The 18,909-nt window shown below is 39.2% G+C and overlaps 1 long non-coding RNA gene across 1 annotated transcript in view; it reads left to right on the top strand.

Annotated features, from left to right (window-relative positions):
- The window catches only part of LOC102480352 (uncharacterized), a 19,827-nt gene extending 15,089 nt beyond the window's left edge, over positions 1 to 4,738 (top strand). Inside the window, exon 3 of the long non-coding RNA XR_333956.2 lies at positions 3,917 to 4,738. This is a non-coding gene — a long non-coding RNA (uncharacterized LOC102480352). The remainder of the gene's footprint in view (positions 1 to 3,916) is intronic.
- The last annotated feature ends 14,171 nt before the right edge of the window (positions 4,739 to 18,909 follow it).

Below are 18,909 nucleotides of genomic sequence, written 5' to 3'. Positions count from 1 at the left end.
CAGACAGAGAGAGACAGAGAGATAGAAAGTGAGAAATCATGCCCCAGAAGGGATGGCCACGCCGCAATCCCTTCTCCTCCATTCTCCTCTCGGGATCTTGGGCACGCATGCACACGCGCCCAGTGTGAGTTTAAGCCACTGGGTCCGGGACTCGAACTGCGGCAGACTATGTGGGAGTTCAGTAATATAGCCATTACGCTAACTGCTGGTCCTGTATATCTTGGATCTTGAAGTCACCTTAAAGATGGAACCCATGTGACTAAGGATGGCAGAGTAGAAAGGCAGAAAGAGCTTGGGTTTTGGTGACATTGCATAGCCATCATACCATGCCTACTTCTTGACTTTAAATTGGGAGAAACACATTCGTAGCATATTTACCCCATTTACTATTTACAGACCCTATTCCTAGCCTGGACTACTGCAGCAGAGCTGGGGCCAGCCATGGCCTGCTGTGCCCCTTGACCACCTTGTTTGGCAACGCTATTTCTATGACCCCACTGTTCCCATGTGTGCGACTGTCTCTGTGTGTGTGCATGAGCAGAAATCCAATGGAAAAATCATTTTCAAAGCTGTCAGCTCTGCTGTCCTGCAGACTCCTGCTCCCCACTGCCTTATCATTTCCACTGGAGAAGAGAGGCTACTGGCAATTAACTTTTTTTTTCCTTTTCTGAATTGTTTACTGTACGAAACACTCAGAATTCAATACCCAGAATATTGTAATACTATTTTAATGAATTTTTTTTTTAGTTTTTATTTCTTTAGTTTATTTATTTATTTATTTAAATGAAAGAAATAAAGCATTAGGGGCGCAACTGAATCCTCCAGATAACTCTGCTTGAGCCTATTCTATTCCTTCTTCTTCTTTTTTTTTTGAGAAGTTTTTGCTATAGGGCGCGCACACTGCCAGGAAGACAGAGAGACAGAAAGTGAGAAATCACCCCTCAGGGGGGATGGCTATGCCGCAATCCCTTCTCCTCCTCTTCTTGGGATCTTGGGCACACACGCACCCAGTGTGAGTTTAAGCCACCAGGTCCAGGTATCACTGCCTCAGGTCAGTTTTCCTGTTTTTCTATTGAATTGTTTACTTTCCGAGCCATGTCCCACACGTATATTTTGGATATTAATATTTCATTAGTTGGTTGAGTTGAAAAGTCCTTTAAATCTCTCACTTGTCTTTTAGCTTTACTCAAGGTATCTTTGGTCATATAGAATTCTTAAATCATAATGTAAAAAGATTTATTCATATTTTTCTTTTGTGTGTTTTCTTAATCTGATAAAATTCTTCTCTGGTCAGATATTAATAAAAAAAACTTCCTGAATTTTCTTCCAACAGTTTCTAAGCTCTTTTTTTTTTTTTTTTAAACCTTTAGCTCTTAACCCATCTGGAATTTATTTGCAATATTTTGTGTGTGATGTAGAGCTCTAATGTTCATTTTTCAATGTAAAGAGCCAATTTCTGTGACACTATGCATTGGGTTCATGCTTTGCCTTATTTATAATCACCCATATCACATACCAAAAATGCATGGGTCTCTCTCTGGACTTTCTAGTTTATCCTATTGATCTCTATATCCTTACACTTCTACTATACTTTTATTATCCTGCATTTTGATGGCTGTGCTGTATGTTTTCTTCTTTGTAGTCTTTCTCAAAATTATTTTACTGATTGTGGCTCTTTTTACTTTCAAATGAACTTTGAATAATCTTTTAATAAAATGCTTTTTTTCCTACGTCTTTCAGCAGATACTTTGCTCCTATCCCTTCCATTCCCAAGGCTACTGCTTTCAAAAAAATCTATGTTCCAGTTCTAACTCTGCTACTAAATGACCATATATTCTCAGTCACCCAACCTGTCTGGGTTTCAGTTTCCTAAGCTGTCAGATCTACTCCGGCTCCCTCCCAAGGTTGCTGAGTTGATCAAATAAGAGTGTGAGAATGCTTTGAAGACTTCAAAACACTATGGTAAAGTTAAAAACAGTTGAAAACATGTCAGGATGGCCTGAGATAAAATATAAAATGCAGACCGTTCTCCTCCACCCCAACCTTTTCTGTTCTTTCTAGTTCTCTTTTCCCCAAACTTCCAGTGTTGTCAGATGCAAAGATCTGTTCGGGGTAGATTTCTCATGACAACGTGTTAGCAATAGCTTGGGTCCCATTTCAGACTTTTACTTTGTGACTTAAGTTTAGGTGCTCAAGCTCTTTGAATATCAATTTCTTCAACTTTATGAGGGGCGTAATAATTCCCCTCTTCAAGTAGTATTGTGAAATTCAAAAGAAATAATAGAGGTAAAAGTGCTTGGCAAAATGTGAAGTCCTATAAAAAATTATAAGGCATTATTATGAGAGTTATTGCTGATATTTACATGGGAAAACTGACTTGCAGGAAAGCCATGGTTAGTAGTGTATTGAGATACTTTACTCTTGAACCAAGGAATCTATTATAGAAGAATCAAACACATTTTATTTTTTCAGTGCAATGTCTATACATACTTCTAGATGATGCAGAAAGACCCTTTCTTAAATACCATTTTATTTAGACTTGCAGCCTGGATGTGTGGAGAAGTGGAGGTAGTTAGGGAATTCATGATGCCCATCTGGACATACAGGCAGAACTATCCTTGTGCAGATGCTGGGCTCAACATTGACCTGAGGCAGTGAGAACCTTGCAGGTTCAGAGGTGAGAACAAATCAGTCTTTGTACCTTCCTCGCTGAGTACAGATACCATTCAGTTAAAATGAACATTAGGTCAGCCCTGATGTCATGTGAAAGCACTTCCCCTGGAGTGAGCATATGGCCCTGTCCTCACATCATTCTAACCCTTGTTACTCAGGCAACTGGAACATCTCTCACTCTGGTGCCAAGAGCAGACTTGGGCTTGGGCCAAATGACATTCATGAGCCAGATAACACAAAGCTGTAGCCCACCCGCTTAATGTAATACAGAATGCCCTTTTCCCTGGTAATTAAGTCCTTGCCCTTTCCTCAGTTTTATTGAACCGAGATTTCTTACCTCTTCTTTAGCCATCTCCATGGCTGACCCTGGATTCTACAATTTCGCCAGCAGTACTTGCTAGAAATTGCTGGGATCCTTTTAAATCAATATCAGGATTACCTTCCTTGCCCTTTACCTCTGGCAGTGGCCACTTCTCTGCCATGGTTTGGGCAGATCACTGTATTTCTGAGCCAGGTTTAGATTTTGATCACTAGATCGCATGATCTGCCTGTTCTTTTCTCTATAGTTTACACCATTTCTGACTCAATCTCATTCTTCCATGACCATGTGATCCCTGTTTACCCTTTTGCCAGTGTTCATACAACCTCAAGGATTCTTCTCTTCTCTAAAACCTACTTTGCCTAGCCTGTAGATAAAGTATATAATGATTTCCCCACTTAAAAAAGTTTATTCCTTTCTTTCTACAGAAGGAGAGAAAAAGAGAAAGAGAGAGAGAGAGAGAGAGAGAGAGAGAGAGAGAGAGAAGAGGATCCCCCAAGAGTATCCTCATGCCATAATCAATCCCAGCCTCAACCCACTAGGATCAAAGGCATGCACATCATACCTGACGTATTCAGAAATATCTGAGGTCATGAACTCTGAAGCTTCCCTTGTGACTTCAGCATTGCAGAGTGTGGCATTACTGCTATACCACCATGGCTGGCTTTTCTTTATGATTGTTAAATTCTGAGCCTGGGATCACCTTTTGAGATTTATCAATCAAGTTTCATCCCAAATGGAATGTAGCTGACATTTTTTTTCCCTCCCACATGTGAACATGAAGCTTAGAAACAGGTACTATAGTGGTGGCTATGATTGTTGCTTAGATCTTCCTTCATGAATGAAGGACGTATTAACCTAGCTATTGGGAGTTATCCTTGGAAGATGAGAGTTGACTTACTCCTGTTGTATCTCTCTTCACAGGGCATCCCGCATCTCAGGACTTCTTGGTCTGGTAATAGTAGTGGAAGAAAAGAAACTGAAAGACCCAGACCCTCATCAAAACTCTGAAGAACCATTCTATTCTAGTAATCACCATGAGGCCAGCTGAGGCCTGGTGGCAAGCCCAAAGCCTAGCTCTTTTTGCTCATTCCTGCCTCTTTTTCTGCCTTTGCAGAAGTTGGTCCTGGGAGCACTGTAACAATTACATGCAGTTCTCCATCCAGAGTCTGAATACTGGAAACCCCAACATAAAATAGGTGTGCTCAGCTATTTTTTTTGCTCAACCAACCAATTCTCTATTGACTCACCTTCTTTTTTCTCTTCCCTGTGGTAGGCAACATAATGACACCTACACTAAAAGATACCTGTCCTTCAGCCTCAGGATCCTATGAATGTGTTATTATATAGCAAAAGAGACTTTGTAGAAGTGATCGGAACACTAAACCAAAATAATTTGATTTGCTTGTGTTTTTCAAGATTAGACCCAGTCTAATTATGCACATCCTTGAAAGTGGAAAAGCTTTCCTGGTTGTAGTCAGAGATGTTAATACTTGAGAATGGTCACTAAGATGCAATATTGCTACCTTTAAAGATGGAGAAAAGGGCCACAGTCAAAGAATATGGGCAGCTTCTAGAAGCTGGAAAGAACAAGGAAATGAATTTTCCCCAAGGTCTTCAGGAGACCTGATTCCTTGGTTTCAGCTGGTGAGAGTTATGTTAGACCTCTGATTTACAGAACTATGAGACAATAAATTTGTGTTGCTTTACATCACTAAGCTTTTGGTAATTTTTTGTATCAGAATAGGAAATTCAGGAGTCTTTTAGGACTAAGACTCCCTGAGTAGTCATCTTATTCTTTCTTCTTTTGTATGACCTAGGACATTCATGTTACTTAGGTGAGCCTTAATTTTCTCATTTGTAAAATGACCATTTTGGATTATATACTGTAAAACCCTTTTCAATTTTTTAGTCCTAAATGACTGGATGCACTACTTTGCAACATTGATATTTCTTTTTTTTTCTTTTTCTTTTTCTTTTTCTTTTTTTTTGGAGAGATTTTTGCCATAGGGCGCATGTGCTCGCCAGACAGACAGAGACAGACAGAGAGACAGAAAGCGAGAAATCACCCCCCAGGGGGGATGGTCATGCCACAATCCCTTCTCTTCCATTCTCCTCTCAGGTTCTTGGCATCTCAGGACTTCTTGGTCTGGTAATAGTAGTGGAAGAAAAGAAACTGAAAGACCCAGACCCTCATCAAAACTCTGAAGAACCATTCTATTCTAGTAATCACCATGAGGCCAGCTGAGGCCTGGTGGCAAGCCCAAAGCCTAGCTCTTTTTGCTCATTCCTGCCTCTTTTTCTGCCTTTGCAGAAGTTGGTCCTGGGAGCACTGTAACAATTACATGCAGTTCTCCATCCAGAGTCTGAATACTGGAAACCCCAACATAAAATAGGTGTGCTCAGCTATTTTTTTTGCTCAACCAACCAATTCTCTATTGACTCACCTTCTTTTTTCTCTTCCCTGTGGTAGGCAACATAATGACACCTACACTAAAAGATACCTGTCCTTCAGCCTCAGGATCCTATGAATGTGTTATTATATAGCAAAAGAGACTTTGTAGAAGTGATCGGAACACTAAACCAAAATAATTTGATTTGCTTGTGTTTTTCAAGATTAGACCCAGTCTAATTATGCACATCCTTGAAAGTGGAAAAGCTTTCCTGGTTGTAGTCAGAGATGTTAATACTTGAGAATGGTCACTAAGATGCAATATTGCTACCTTTAAAGATGGAGAAAAGGGCCACAGTCAAAGAATATGGGCAGCTTCTAGAAGCTGGAAAGAACAAGGAAATGAATTTTCCCCAAGGTCTTCAGGAGACCTGATTCCTTGGTTTCAGCTGGTGAGAGTTATGTTAGACCTCTGATTTACAGAACTATGAGACAATAAATTTGTGTTGCTTTACATCACTAAGCTTTTGGTAATTTTTTGTATCAGAATAGGAAATTCAGGAGTCTTTTAGGACTAAGACTCCCTGAGTAGTCATCTTATTCTTTCTTCTTTTGTATGACCTAGGACATTCATGTTACTTAGGTGAGCCTTAATTTTCTCATTTGTAAAATGACCATTTTGGATTATATACTGTAAAACCCTTTTCAATTTTTTAGTCCTAAATGACTGGATGCACTACTTTGCAACATTGATATTTCTTTTTTTTTCTTTTTCTTTTTCTTTTTCTTTTTTTTTGGAGAGATTTTTGCCATAGGGCGCATGTGCTCGCCAGACAGACAGAGACAGACAGAGAGACAGAAAGCGAGAAATCACCCCCCAGGGGGGATGGTCATGCCACAATCCCTTCTCTTCCATTCTCCTCTCAGGTTCTTGGGCACGCACGCACACGTGCCCTGAGTGAGTTTTAAGCCATAGGGTCCTGGACGTGAACCACGGTCGACTACGTGGGAGTTCAGCGACATAGCTATTACACTAACTGCTGGCTTCCCAACATTGATATTTCTAATGAGACGATGTTTGCTTGTCTTTTTGATGATTATGTTGCAGCAAATCAATTTGAGATGCTTGTAGGAAGAAACAGAATGACCACACACCAGGGTCAGTAGTAGATACTCTTTCTCTTTGTCTACCTGACTCTTTTGGTCTGTCTTAATGTCAATTTCTAGATTTCCTATTCCCACAACTTCTGATGACCATACAAAAAAAATGCTGCTCAGCTGGTGACCAATTTATGAACCAAAGCTTGGTAACTAATAGATTTTGTCATTTTTCTCTTTACTAGTGGATTTTCAAGCACTTTTTTTTTGACATGTGTGCTGAAAATAATTCATTAAAAGTTTTGGACACTAAACTTAGAGATGCAATAAAAGGTAATAGCATTTTGGTTGCTGGTGAAAGTTAACATTTAGGGAAATCTACTATTTTAGGATTTAAAAGAAATGTCCTTAGCTTGAATTTTGTCAGGAGCAAGTATAATAAAATGCTGCTGTAATTAAAATATTTAGAAAAACCCACTAGACACAGCTGTTGTGAAAGAAAAACAGGATACTAAAATGGGATAAAAATAGAGCTTTATTTGGCTCCTTCACCCTCCTAGTGGGTAACCAATACAGTTGCCACTTCATTAACTGCTCTGTGTTAAGAAAAGCTGAGCTAACCACAAAATAATAATGGCAATAGCACAGTGATAATGATGGCTCTCTGCTTATCTAGTATAGTACGATTTTCATAGTACTTTCTGTCTATTCGCTTGTTTGGGATCCAAGTTCTTAGTATTTCCATAAGAAAGTAGAGGAAGTAGAGAGGATAAGCACCATCCACTTGATTTGACAGATGAGGGCGACATAACTTTATCTGAGCCTAAGTTACTCTTGTGTCATTATGGCAGTCAGCAGCAAGTCTGGAGCTGGGGGTTGGTCTCCCGAGGAAGTCTATGTCAGCTGAAGTTACCCATCAGAGGGCCAAAGACTTTACACTGCAAAACGTTGGTTACTGAAAACAGTTTCATTTTGTACTCAATATAAAGAATAAAGTCGGGACCAGCAGGTGGCATGGTGGTTAAGGCGCTGGACACTCCCACATGGCCGACCAGGGTTCAAGTCCTGAATCTGGTGGCTTGCTTTCTCACTTCCTCTCTCTCTCATTCTCACCCTCTGTCTCTCTCTGCTTAAACTAAAAAAAATAAATAAATAAAATAAAATAATTATTAAAAAAAAAGAATAAAATCACTAAAGTAATGTTCACTGAAGTTAGTTAGGGAAAAAACAAAACGTTAACTAGAGAAGATAGAAAGCCTTAAGAAACCTAGAGTGGATTTCAGACTATCATATGCTTGCTAAAGTTTATGATCAGGCCAATGTTGTCTTCAGACTTGCTAGAATAGAGGGCATAATTTCTCCTTCCAAGGGCTGTATTCACATTGCCCAAAGAAATGTCCAAGATCTATCTACATTTTGACACTGTAAAATGGCATCACCAATATCAGCACTACTTGCCCCTCCCCACTGAGCCAGGTAAATTAAGTTGATCAGTCCTGGAGCAGATAAGACAACCTGAGGTCAGTGGCATGTATTGGCATAAAAAGAACAAATCCTCATAGGCATCTCCAACACATCTGAAAAATTAAGATGTAGACTAGGTTTCTGGGTACATGTGCATGTGTGCCTAAAATCTTGAGAGGTGAATGGAGGAGAAAAGATTGTGGCATGGCCATTGCCTGGGTGGGTGATTTCTTGCTTTCTGTCTCTCTGTCAAGCACATGCACCCTATAGCAAAAATCTCTAAAAAAAAAAAAAAAAAAGAAAAAAAGAAAAAAAATTCCATTTATTTTCACATGATCCCATTTTACATTTGGTGTCATGGTACAATTTTGACTTGGCTGACCTTGGTTTGAGAGCCAAGTGGCAACTCTGACTGAGCTATCATGTGATCCCCTTAGTTATTATCACTTAGGTCAATTCTTTTATCTATGAAGTAGATTTGATAATAATGAGTCCCCTTTCCATATAAAAGGCTATCATAAGAAATAAATAGCTAAATGCTGTAGTACTATAGAGAAGAGTTGATACAATTTTATGAATGGCAGTGGTGTGAATCATTGTAATAGTAGCCCAATAGTAACCATGATATTACCAGAATCAGCAGTTGTGACATTCTTGATAAGAAATTTCTGGGGTTATTCATATGTGGATACTTGTTGGGGAAGCTACCAGATGTTGCAATAACATGTACTATGCTCTTTCTAGAATTTTCTCCTTGGGTGACCACAATAATCAGAAGAGGTAGATTCTATTATTGTAATTTTACTCAACAAGAAGCTAAAGCAGAGAGAGAAAGGAAGAAGGAGAGAGAGGGAGAGAGAGAGAGAGAGAGAGAGAGAGAGAGATTGAAAGATGATGTCTTGAGATCCCAGTGAGACTTCTAACATTGGCATCCACCAATACCACTCGAGATTTATTTTCACATGATCCCATTTTACATTTGGTGTCATGGTACAATTTTGACTTGGCTGACCTTGGTTTGAGAGCCAAGTGGCAACTCTGACTGAGCTATCATGTGATCCCCTTAGTTATTATCACTTAGGTCAATTCTTTTATCTATGAAGTAGATTTGATAATAATGAGTCCCCTTTCCATATAAAAGGCTGTCATAAGAAATAAATAGCTAAATGCTGTAGTACTATAGAGAAGAGTTGATACAATTTTATGAATGGCAGTGGTGTGAATCATTGTAATAGTAGCCCAATAGTAACCATGATATTACCAGAATCAGCAGTTGTGACATTCTTGATAAGAAATTTCTGGGGTTATTCATATGTGGATACTTGTTGGGGAAGCTACCAGATGTTGCAATAACATGTACTATGCTCTTTCTAGAATTTTCTCCTTGGGTGACCACAATAATCAGAAGAGGTAGATTCTATTATTGTAATTTTACTCAACAAGAAGCTAAAGCAGAGAGAGAAAGGAAGAAGGAGAGAGAGAGAGAGAGAGAGAGAGAGAGAGAGAGAGAGATTGAAAGATGATGTCTTGAGATCCCAGTGAGACTTCTAACATTGGCATCCACAACTACCACTGGAGAACACCTTAAATCTTTAGAATTATGTTATCAGTACCTTGTTGCCTTAACCATAAGGAGAGATATAGTTGATATAAGAAGAGTCTCTTCATATAGGGTAGAATTTACCATTCAGAGTCATTGATAAATCAACTAATTCCTATGAATATCCACTAAGGATTTGTTTAGCAGGGGATTTTTAACACTGTGATTTTCCCTGACAGAGTCCAGGGTAGGTTTTCTCCTACCATATAGTGGAGTTATATGGGCAGCACTGCCAGCCAGGAAGTACCTCAAGGCTTATTTCACCAAGAAGAGGTCCATATGACTAATTTTCACTAATGGAATATGAGTGAAAATGATATGTACAAGTTGTAGGTCAAGGCGCACAGGAAGTGAGTATGCTATCTATACTATCTCCTTCCTAATTAACACTCTAGATGCAGAGAATACAACATAAAACTCAGAGGCCCTAGAAGATGATGAAGCCACAGAGAGGAGGCCTGCAGGTTTCTCTAAATCTCCACTTGGACAAACCCATTTGGACTTTACACAAGACAAAAACAATCCATTTTGTAAAAGCACCAAGGTATAGGTATTATATGTTACAAAAGCTATTGTGCTGTAGATCCCAATGAAGAGATCCACTGGTATTTTGGACCAGTCATAATCTGCCATTTTATTGACTATTTCCTTCTTTCCCTGGTGATACCAGTTTGCCCGTCTTGAGAAGTTTTCTTTGTGTTCTATATAGGTGCAGAGCAGCTGGTCTGCTTGTCAAACAACCAATAAATCAGTGCTTGGCTAAATAGTCGTTTTCATCAGTAAGTGACCTTAAGATAACATTTACATTATGGAAGAAGTCATTCCAACTCTGAACTAGTGGCATCCCAACTCAGGCCCTCCTGGTGGCATGAGGCAGGAAAACTAATGAAGTGTGGAGATTATTAATGGCTTTATCTAGTTTCTCATTCATGCCCTCTCCTTTTTGCAAACTTGCAATTATGTTCAGCAATGACAGATCTGTTCATTTGTTTTTGTCATATAAATTGAACCTATCCCTTTGGAATTTTGCAGAGGAGATGGCCACATGATTATGTTAATTTATATTTGGAAGCAACCAGAGTTGAGGTGGAAAGACAATGTGTCAAAGGAAGATTTTCATAGGACTTATCTCTCTTAGGTCAGTTGCATTTTCTACCTGGTTCTAGTAACCCCAGAGGGGAAAAATTATTCTAGTTCTCTATATTATCATTACTGGCAATAACAGCCATTTTAGAAGACAAAACACAGCAACAACTTCTAGAATGTACTCACAATTTTCTTGGTCACAGGTGGTTATCAGCAGGTTCTCGAAAGGGTCTTCTGAACTTCTATTGAGTTGATTTCAAGTAGTAAGCAAGAAACAGTCCTGTAAAGATAGCAAAGGTAAGAATAAAGAAATCTGAGCATTTCAAACTGCTCATTTTGAAATTTAATAACATTTGCTTTTTAAAAAAATTGTCATGGTACATGTTCTTTTTAGAAAACATAGAAAATACAGATTAGGAGACAGAATATAAACTCATCTGTTATCCTACCATCCAGATGTAACCAATGTGAACTCATGAAACACTTAGGTATTATCTTAAAAATATTTATGTATACATGAATATATTTTTTTCTGTTGTTTTGAGTTTATAAAACAGAGATTATACTGCAGATCCTGTTTTATAATCTGCTTTTATTTCATTGAATAAGATACTATGGATTTTTTTTTTTTTTTGCCAATAAGTAAACTTCAGTTGTGTGGCAGGCAGTCTCTTAGATGATTCCAAAGATCCCCACCTTTTATGTTATCATTATTGTGTTATTATGTAGTCTACTCCCTTTCAGTGTGAACTGAATCTCTGACTTAGTTCTAACCAAAGGAATATACAAGTGTTGGGATGTCATTTCTTTTTTCCTTTTTTTTTTTTTTTTTTTTGAGAGAGGTATTTGCTATAGGGCACATGCCCTTGGTGGAGAGACAGGGAGAAATCACCCACATGGCAGATGGCTGTGCTGTAATCCCTTTTCCTCCATTCTTCCCTTGGGATCTTAGGCACACACACACACACACACACACACACGTACCTAGTGTAAGTTTTAAGCTGCCAGGTCTAGGACTTGAACTGCCATCAACTATCGGAGTCAAGTGACATAACCATTATGCCATTTGCTAGTCCCAGGATGTCATTTCTGGGATTATGTTACAACAAATCTTCTGTGTTATAAACTCTCTCTTACTTTCTGGCTCACTTGTTGTCATGAAGTGAACTGCTATGTCATGGATTGCCCTACAGAAATGTCCACTTGACAAGGAACTAAGGAAGATCAACAGCCCAGGAGAAACTGAATCCTGCCAACAACCACTTGAATGAACTTGAAAGTGGATCATCTCCAAATTAAGCCTTGAGATGACTATAGTCCCAGTAAACACTTCATTGTAATCTTTGTAAGTAAGAGCATTCAGCTCAGCCATGCCCAGGTTGCTGACACACAGAGAGTATAAAACAAGACGTTTGTTGTTTTGAGCTGCTAAGGGGTGATGCAGTTATAGACAACTAACATAAACCACACAGTTTTAAATAGCTAGTTAGTATTCTAATGTAGGTCTGTTCCATAATTTACACAATTTTTTATTACTGCACATTTGGTTGTTTTACTATTATAAATAGAGCAGCAATGAATATCATTGCTGCTAAGTCTTGGTACACATTCTTCATTCTTTCCTAAGGATAAATTCCTTGAAATGAAATAGCTGGATTTTAAATGGTAGGCATCTACAAAAGCTTTTGATATGCTGTTTCCCAATCACTGTATGGAAGGATCAGATTAATATCCTTTCCTGCTGGCTGTAGTTTGGAGTGTATTTTGATTAATTTTTATTATTCTGTCTTGAGCTGTGTCTCTATACAAACTAGTTAGAAACCAAAACCAAAATCTAAGAGAACATCCTAAGAATAAAAACTAAGGTTGAATCTTGAAAACTACTAAAGAGCTTGATGTTAAACAGTTTACTCAAAGTTCTATTTTTAAAAAATTAATTCATTGAATGCAATCACACACAAGTAATTTTTCTTATAGTGAAAACTGCGATGAAAATGTGCTGTTATTTATACTCTTCAAGAACTTTGAGAGAGAAAGCAAAAACCTTGGTTCAAGTCAACATAATAGCTAGCCATTTTGAAAATCTTAAGTTTATTTCAATCACACAAAGGTTGATAAATTCGGTTTTTTAAATTACCAAGTTGGATGGACTGAATTCAACAGATATTCTTTTGAAAGTATTTTGTATACATAGATTCCACTGTTTTCAAATTGCAACTTTCACTGTTGAGGGAGAATAAATATTTTAATGAATGCCATATATTTTAATAGGCTCCAAACCCTGTGGTTGGTTTAAGCTAAGGGTGCAATTTCAGGCATTTAAATAAGTAAATAAATGAGGAAGAAAATCCATGTTAATTGCAGTAATTTGCGGTACTTTCGGATTCTTAATTAAGAAATAAAATAGGATTCATTAGCCATGCCCACTGTAGATGGCATACATAGATCACCATTATTATGACCAGACACAGGACCTGAAGTCATTGCCATAAATGAAATAACAGAGAAATCACTGGTGCATTATTGACCAGAATGTGCAGGCATAAAGAGAGAGGAGACAGAGCCTAACTAAATGCCTGTCCTCCATAAATGCCTTTCTTTCTAGCCTGGGGATTGTATTATTTCAAAACATCTCTCCTGAGTCTGGAGTCCTCTTCCTCCCCTCTAATCTCCGGGATAGGTTCTCCTCAGGCCTCACATGTAACTTCTCTGAAGATATCTGGCAACTCTGCTAGTTCTTTCTTCTTCAACTTTTCGCAGTCACTTGCCCCAGGTCATCTGTGTGTCTTGATTTCAGGTCTGTGCCTGCCTTTTTCTCTTGGTGAGCCTTTATATTCTTTTACAAAGGTGGGAAGAAGAGGGTAACTCTCCTTATAAGAGGCATTCTGACTCACGCTGCCTTTTGAAATTAAGCATTAAATTGGACTAGGCAGAATATATAATTTACCATTAGAAAAATCACTTTAGACTGGTATAAATACTTAACTTGGCAGGGAATCAGACATTAATTGGGGCTACTTCAGGCAAACTATGATGTTTGGTGCTCCAAAGGAAAACCCGAGCAGGTCTCTAGGGCAGGGTTAGGGTGAGAGTGGGCGTAGGTTTTCAGACATGTAAGAAGGAGCTTTGCTTTGATAATGTGGACTGTGGGCTAATATAATGTGTATCTGGAAGAAGGAGCGTTGATGGCCCTGGCTGTGGGCAGAGATGGCTGGTCATTGTGCTGCTGGTGAGAACACTGATGTGGACTGTGGGCAAGCATTTCTGGGCCTTCCTTCCCTCCTGCCCTACCCATCTTGGTGTTGCAGGCTGGCATGGACACTTCATGAAGACAAGCCTGGGCAGGTGTGAGCAGTCACTTAGGTCAGCTCAGCAGTGAGACGGGTACAGAGCATGAGCAATGTGAAGTCTGAATGACTCAAGACGAAGAAAGAAAATGAACTACTGAAGATCCCTAAAAAGAACAGAAACTTTTGTCTAGGATTAGACACTGATGGGTTTTGAACCGGTAGGACAGTATTTGGTGCTACGGCAGACCCAAAGAAAATCAGAAATAAAAAGATGTTGAATCATCGGAAAAGTCATGAGGCATTTTTGCATAGGAAAATATGAAAAAATTCTGCATGACTTTCCTGATGACCCGATATATTTCTCAAGTGTCTATTATATCCTCAGAGGAAGGCAGAATAGTCCGAGATTTATTTCTTATCCTGAGGGTCTTAAGAAGTAGATTCCTTGAGTCAGACATCCTTTCTTTTTAAAAAATTATTTACTAATTATTATTATTACTCGTACATTCAATCGCAATACATCATTTAGATTGTAAAGAGACTTAACCATAGAAAAACCTTTGCTCTGCCTGCTCTACCAACTGAGCCATGCTGATCCTTTCTCCGTGAAGCCTTCTACTATTTCCCCTCAGGGGATCACAGTGGCTGAATTCTTAAGTGTCCATGTCTTGTAGTGTTTTATTTCTCAAATGATCTTTCCTCTCTGGCTGCATCTGGATAGAGTGCAGACCGTTGGGGGTTTAGAGGCCAGGTACTGTGAGTGTTGGAATGATTATCTCCTTTCCTTACTAAAACAGGGAGTACAACAGAATCCTTCTGCCTTTAATTTTTTGAAGATTTATGGTAAAGAAAATATGGAGCTTTTCCAATTTTAGAAATAAACCAAGAAGAAACAAATTCAAAATGCTTCTATAAGAACTGAGGCTAAATCCAGACTAGGAAAAATAAAACAAAACCCTACTATGTAAAGTATTTCATAGAATTCACTGTTTCATGTGTATTAGATATTCTGTCTTCACTCAGATAGCAAGTGAGAACAGGATTCTAAGATGGTATAATGAAAAATGGGAGAAAAATTGCCAAGAGATGCCTGAGCTATGAAAAATGCCCTAAAAGTAGGCCTGGTTACCCTGTTGCAAGGAGGATCCAGAAGAATTAGTTGCCGTTCTTCTCAACTATCGCATTCATGAATTTGTTCATTTTTAAATATATTTATTTTATTTAACAAGACCTCAATTTTAATACCAGACATGTATCAAACAAGTTGAGTTCAGGGCACAAAACAGTTAAGTAACACAATGATAGGAACTTAATTGCACCCTACAATGATTTGCTAAGCATCATGAATATTTGTGCTACAAAAAAACATGGCAGCAACATTTATTAAAGTATAAGGCAGTATATGTAAAATAAAATGCAAAAATATATAAATATTTAGAGAGTAATATGATTTCTTCAGTTTAAAGAAACCAGAGAAAGGTTTGAGTCACATTACACTTTATTTGAGGGTCATCTCTACTTTTCCACTCTTTATTTTTATACCAACATCTGTAAGAAAATCTGATCATATCTTTCCTTTGCTATGAATCCTTCTGTAACTCCCCATACCTGCTGCATAAACCCAGGTTCTTCCATGATCTGGCTCTGCCTAATTCTTCAGTCTTATCTTGCTCTTCTTTTGTTCAGAGATATTCCCTGAGCTGAAGACTCTCTTTTCCATGTCTTTTTGCCTTTCTCTTGGTCTGTGTTGTTTCCTCTTTTTGGATGCTCTATATTACCCCTGACATAATCTTTAAAACTGTATGAACGTGTCATTTTTACTGAGAAGAATTCTTTTTTTAAGTTTTTTTTCTTTCTGAGAGAGGAGAGAGAGAGAGAGTGAGAGAGAGAAACAGAGAGAGAGAGAGAGAGAGAGAGAGAGAGAGAGAGAGGTGGTAGGCACCTAACAAGATCTTCATGATGTGCGCTACCCCCAGCTTCAACCAGCCCCGATCATGAGAATACACATGTATGCCTGGCACGCACAGAGAAACCTTGGGATGCGAACCTGGGGCCTTCCTATGTGGGTTGAGCATCAAAGCATTGCAGAGCATAGTGTTACCACTGTGCTCCTGTCTGGCCCTGTGGGAGGACTTCTTTGCCTACAACCCCACTAGGCACAAGTTATAGTTAGCTTATGACTATTTCTGTACTGTAACTAGCACTGTTCTTTAGGATAGCGATAACCGAGATAGATTTATTCCACCTTAACCTTGATTCTCCTCATGCAATTGGGTTACAAAGGCCCGCCAAATCTTTCTGATCATATCTCATTTCCTCTGCACCCATCTGACCATCACCCCTGCATCCCTGAGCCCCAATTCTCTGTGTTATTAGCATCACCCTGTCCTGCTGACTTACCAATTCTGCCCCTACATCTGTCTTCCTAAATCACTACTTGGTCAAGCCAGGTTCTTGGCTCCAAGGTCTCCAAATGGGTTCCTTTTGATGAATTCCTTTACCTGATGCTAAAGCTTTCTGCAACCTGGACACAACACCCTTTCAAATCTATTGTCCATTACTCCCATATTATAGGGCTCTGTCAACATCAACCATGTTTCCACCCATGTCGTGCATGTAAGTCATTTCCTGACTTGTACCTTAAGTACATTCTTCATGTTGTCTTTCCACTTCTCTGCCTACCTATCCAAATCCTGCTTCAATAGCAACTACAGAGGTAACCCTCCCTGGCTCATTAGTCCACAGATACCTGCTCTGAGCTCTTTCGACATTTATTATCAACACCCCAGCTCAGCTTTCAGTTTAGTTCATGCCGATAGTTGCACTTTATTTGTATGTGCTTTATCTCATCAGATAGAGTAAGCCTCAGGGATTGTATCTCGTGCTTCTTCTATATTATTTTGACTTCTTGTAAGAGATCAGATTATAGTAGGTACTCAGTAATTTTACACACTTTTTAAAAAGTATGGAATCCATTGTTTCTGTCCATGTCATTTAACAGAATGCCAGGTCACCCATGTCCGAAGTCTTAAATAGCTTCCTTTGTGGCTTCTTCCCTTTTAAGGTTAGATTTATTCAATTTTTGTGATTTTCTGTTTATTCACATACCCTAATTAATTTTAATAGAATTGCTTAATTTTTTTTATATTTGAAGCTTTTATTTCTTTCCTTCTATCATGTGTAAGAGTGATACAAAGAGACAGGTTCTCCTAATAGGATCCTACACTGTGATGTACCCCCAGTCTCAGCTGGAAAGGATCACAAGAGTTATGTGCATGCTTGATGTGCTCAGTGAGGTCCTAGGATGTGAATTCAGGACCTTGATACATGGGTCCAGTTGTGCTACCGTTGTGCCACTACCTGGCCTCTGTTTCAAATTTTAAAGTACTTTTATTTACTCATTTCTTCCAGGGAGTGGGGAGAGATTTGCTGAATATTTAAAAAACTGCTTCCCTTTTATCACATGATGCTGTGTGGCATGCAATGCAGGAACTGTCAATTCATTTTACAAATGGGGAAATGAAGTCAAGAGTCCAAGACCACACAGTGTGTCCCTGGTACAAGGGAGGTCAAGTGTCCAGCTTCTGCTCCTAGTTCATTATTTTTTATATCAAAACAAGCTGCATTTCTTCTCTAAGTTCTAGAAACTTAGGGAAGTTTGAATGTGTGTTTCTAAAGCATTGATTTTTGCTAAAATTTCTCTTCATTTTGCTTTTGATTTCTCATTCCCACTGAAGATATTGCCCTCTTCCCTGATGATAAGCATTCTTTTTCTTTCCTGAATGATGGCCCCACTTGGTCCCTCTTTGGTTTTCTTCGCCCGAGTTTCCACTTAGCCCTGTCACCCCCTGGAGAATGATTCTGGCTTAATGCCTCCTGCATCCTTTCAAATTGTTCTTGTTCTTCAGCTCAGGATTTCCTACAGGGCTGGTCTTCACAGCTAATGAAGAGCTTCCAGCTGAAGGCACTGCTCCTGACCAAGTTTCCTGAGCCTGCTGCGAGGCGGGGGTGGTGGCTGGTGGAGAGGGGGTGGCAATCTTGCCTTGATGCTCTGGAGAGGCAGGCGGGAGGCCCTGCAGATGCAGCTTGGGTAAGTCCTGATACCTCGTTTTGTTTTGACTGACCCACCCTTCCCACACTGTGTCTTTAAAATAACCTTCTTCCCTTCTTTCAGGAGAGCAATTTGTGTGTGTGTGTGTGTGTGTGTGTGTGTGTGTGTGTGTGTTTCTTTTTCTTTCTCTAAATTGTTCCTGGACATCACTTTATAATTTATGTGTGTGTCTGGGGTGGGGGTGGGCATTGGAGTTGAGCAGTACAGCCAAGGAGAATAACATTTATGCTTCAGACTAACTGAGTAAGAATGACCTTATATTATACATTTTGGAAGGATGTCAAGCTCACCTGTCAGTATGATTGTCCATTGGGTAAAGTGATTTTATAGTTGTCTCTATCCCAGCAGTGGAAATCTATTATTTTTATTTCCTTTTTTGTCCCTAGCTGAAAAGGGGCCCATATAACCCAGCCTGGGTGCAGGGTAGACCCTCATCTCTCTGGCTATGGATTGGCTCAAGAGGTGCCCATGTAACCCAAGTTAAGCCAGTCAGAGTCCTTCTCTGGGTACTTCAAAGTGGAGCCAACTTTCCTTTCCTGGACTGTCAGGATATGGAGCTATAGGGTCTAATGCTAAATTCTCAACAACAGCCAATCTGAGTAAATGACATAACATCCATAGAGAAAAATAAATGAAGATTGAGGGATGAGGTGATATTAAAATCCCCAATTCTAGTTATTCATGAGGACAGCTCCCACCCCTGGGTTTTAAGGATCTTGTCTACATAAGCTTATAAATCACCTTTCACTTCTTATACCAGTTTGATTTGCTAATTGCAGCCAAGAGTGTGCTGGCTAATATAACCCATTCTGTCAGTGACTTCTACCATCACAAGTCCCAGATGCCCTGTATTGTCCCCCGGCTTCCTCAGACCAG

This window comes from Tupaia chinensis, unplaced genomic scaffold (assembly GCF_000334495.1).
Source record: "Tupaia chinensis unplaced genomic scaffold, TupChi_1.0 Scaffold000119_1, whole genome shotgun sequence".
Lineage (NCBI taxonomy): Eukaryota > Metazoa > Chordata > Mammalia > Scandentia > Tupaiidae > Tupaia > Tupaia belangeri.
The sequence above is the reverse complement of the archived record's forward strand: the minus strand, read 5'-3'. Positions and strand labels throughout refer to the sequence as shown.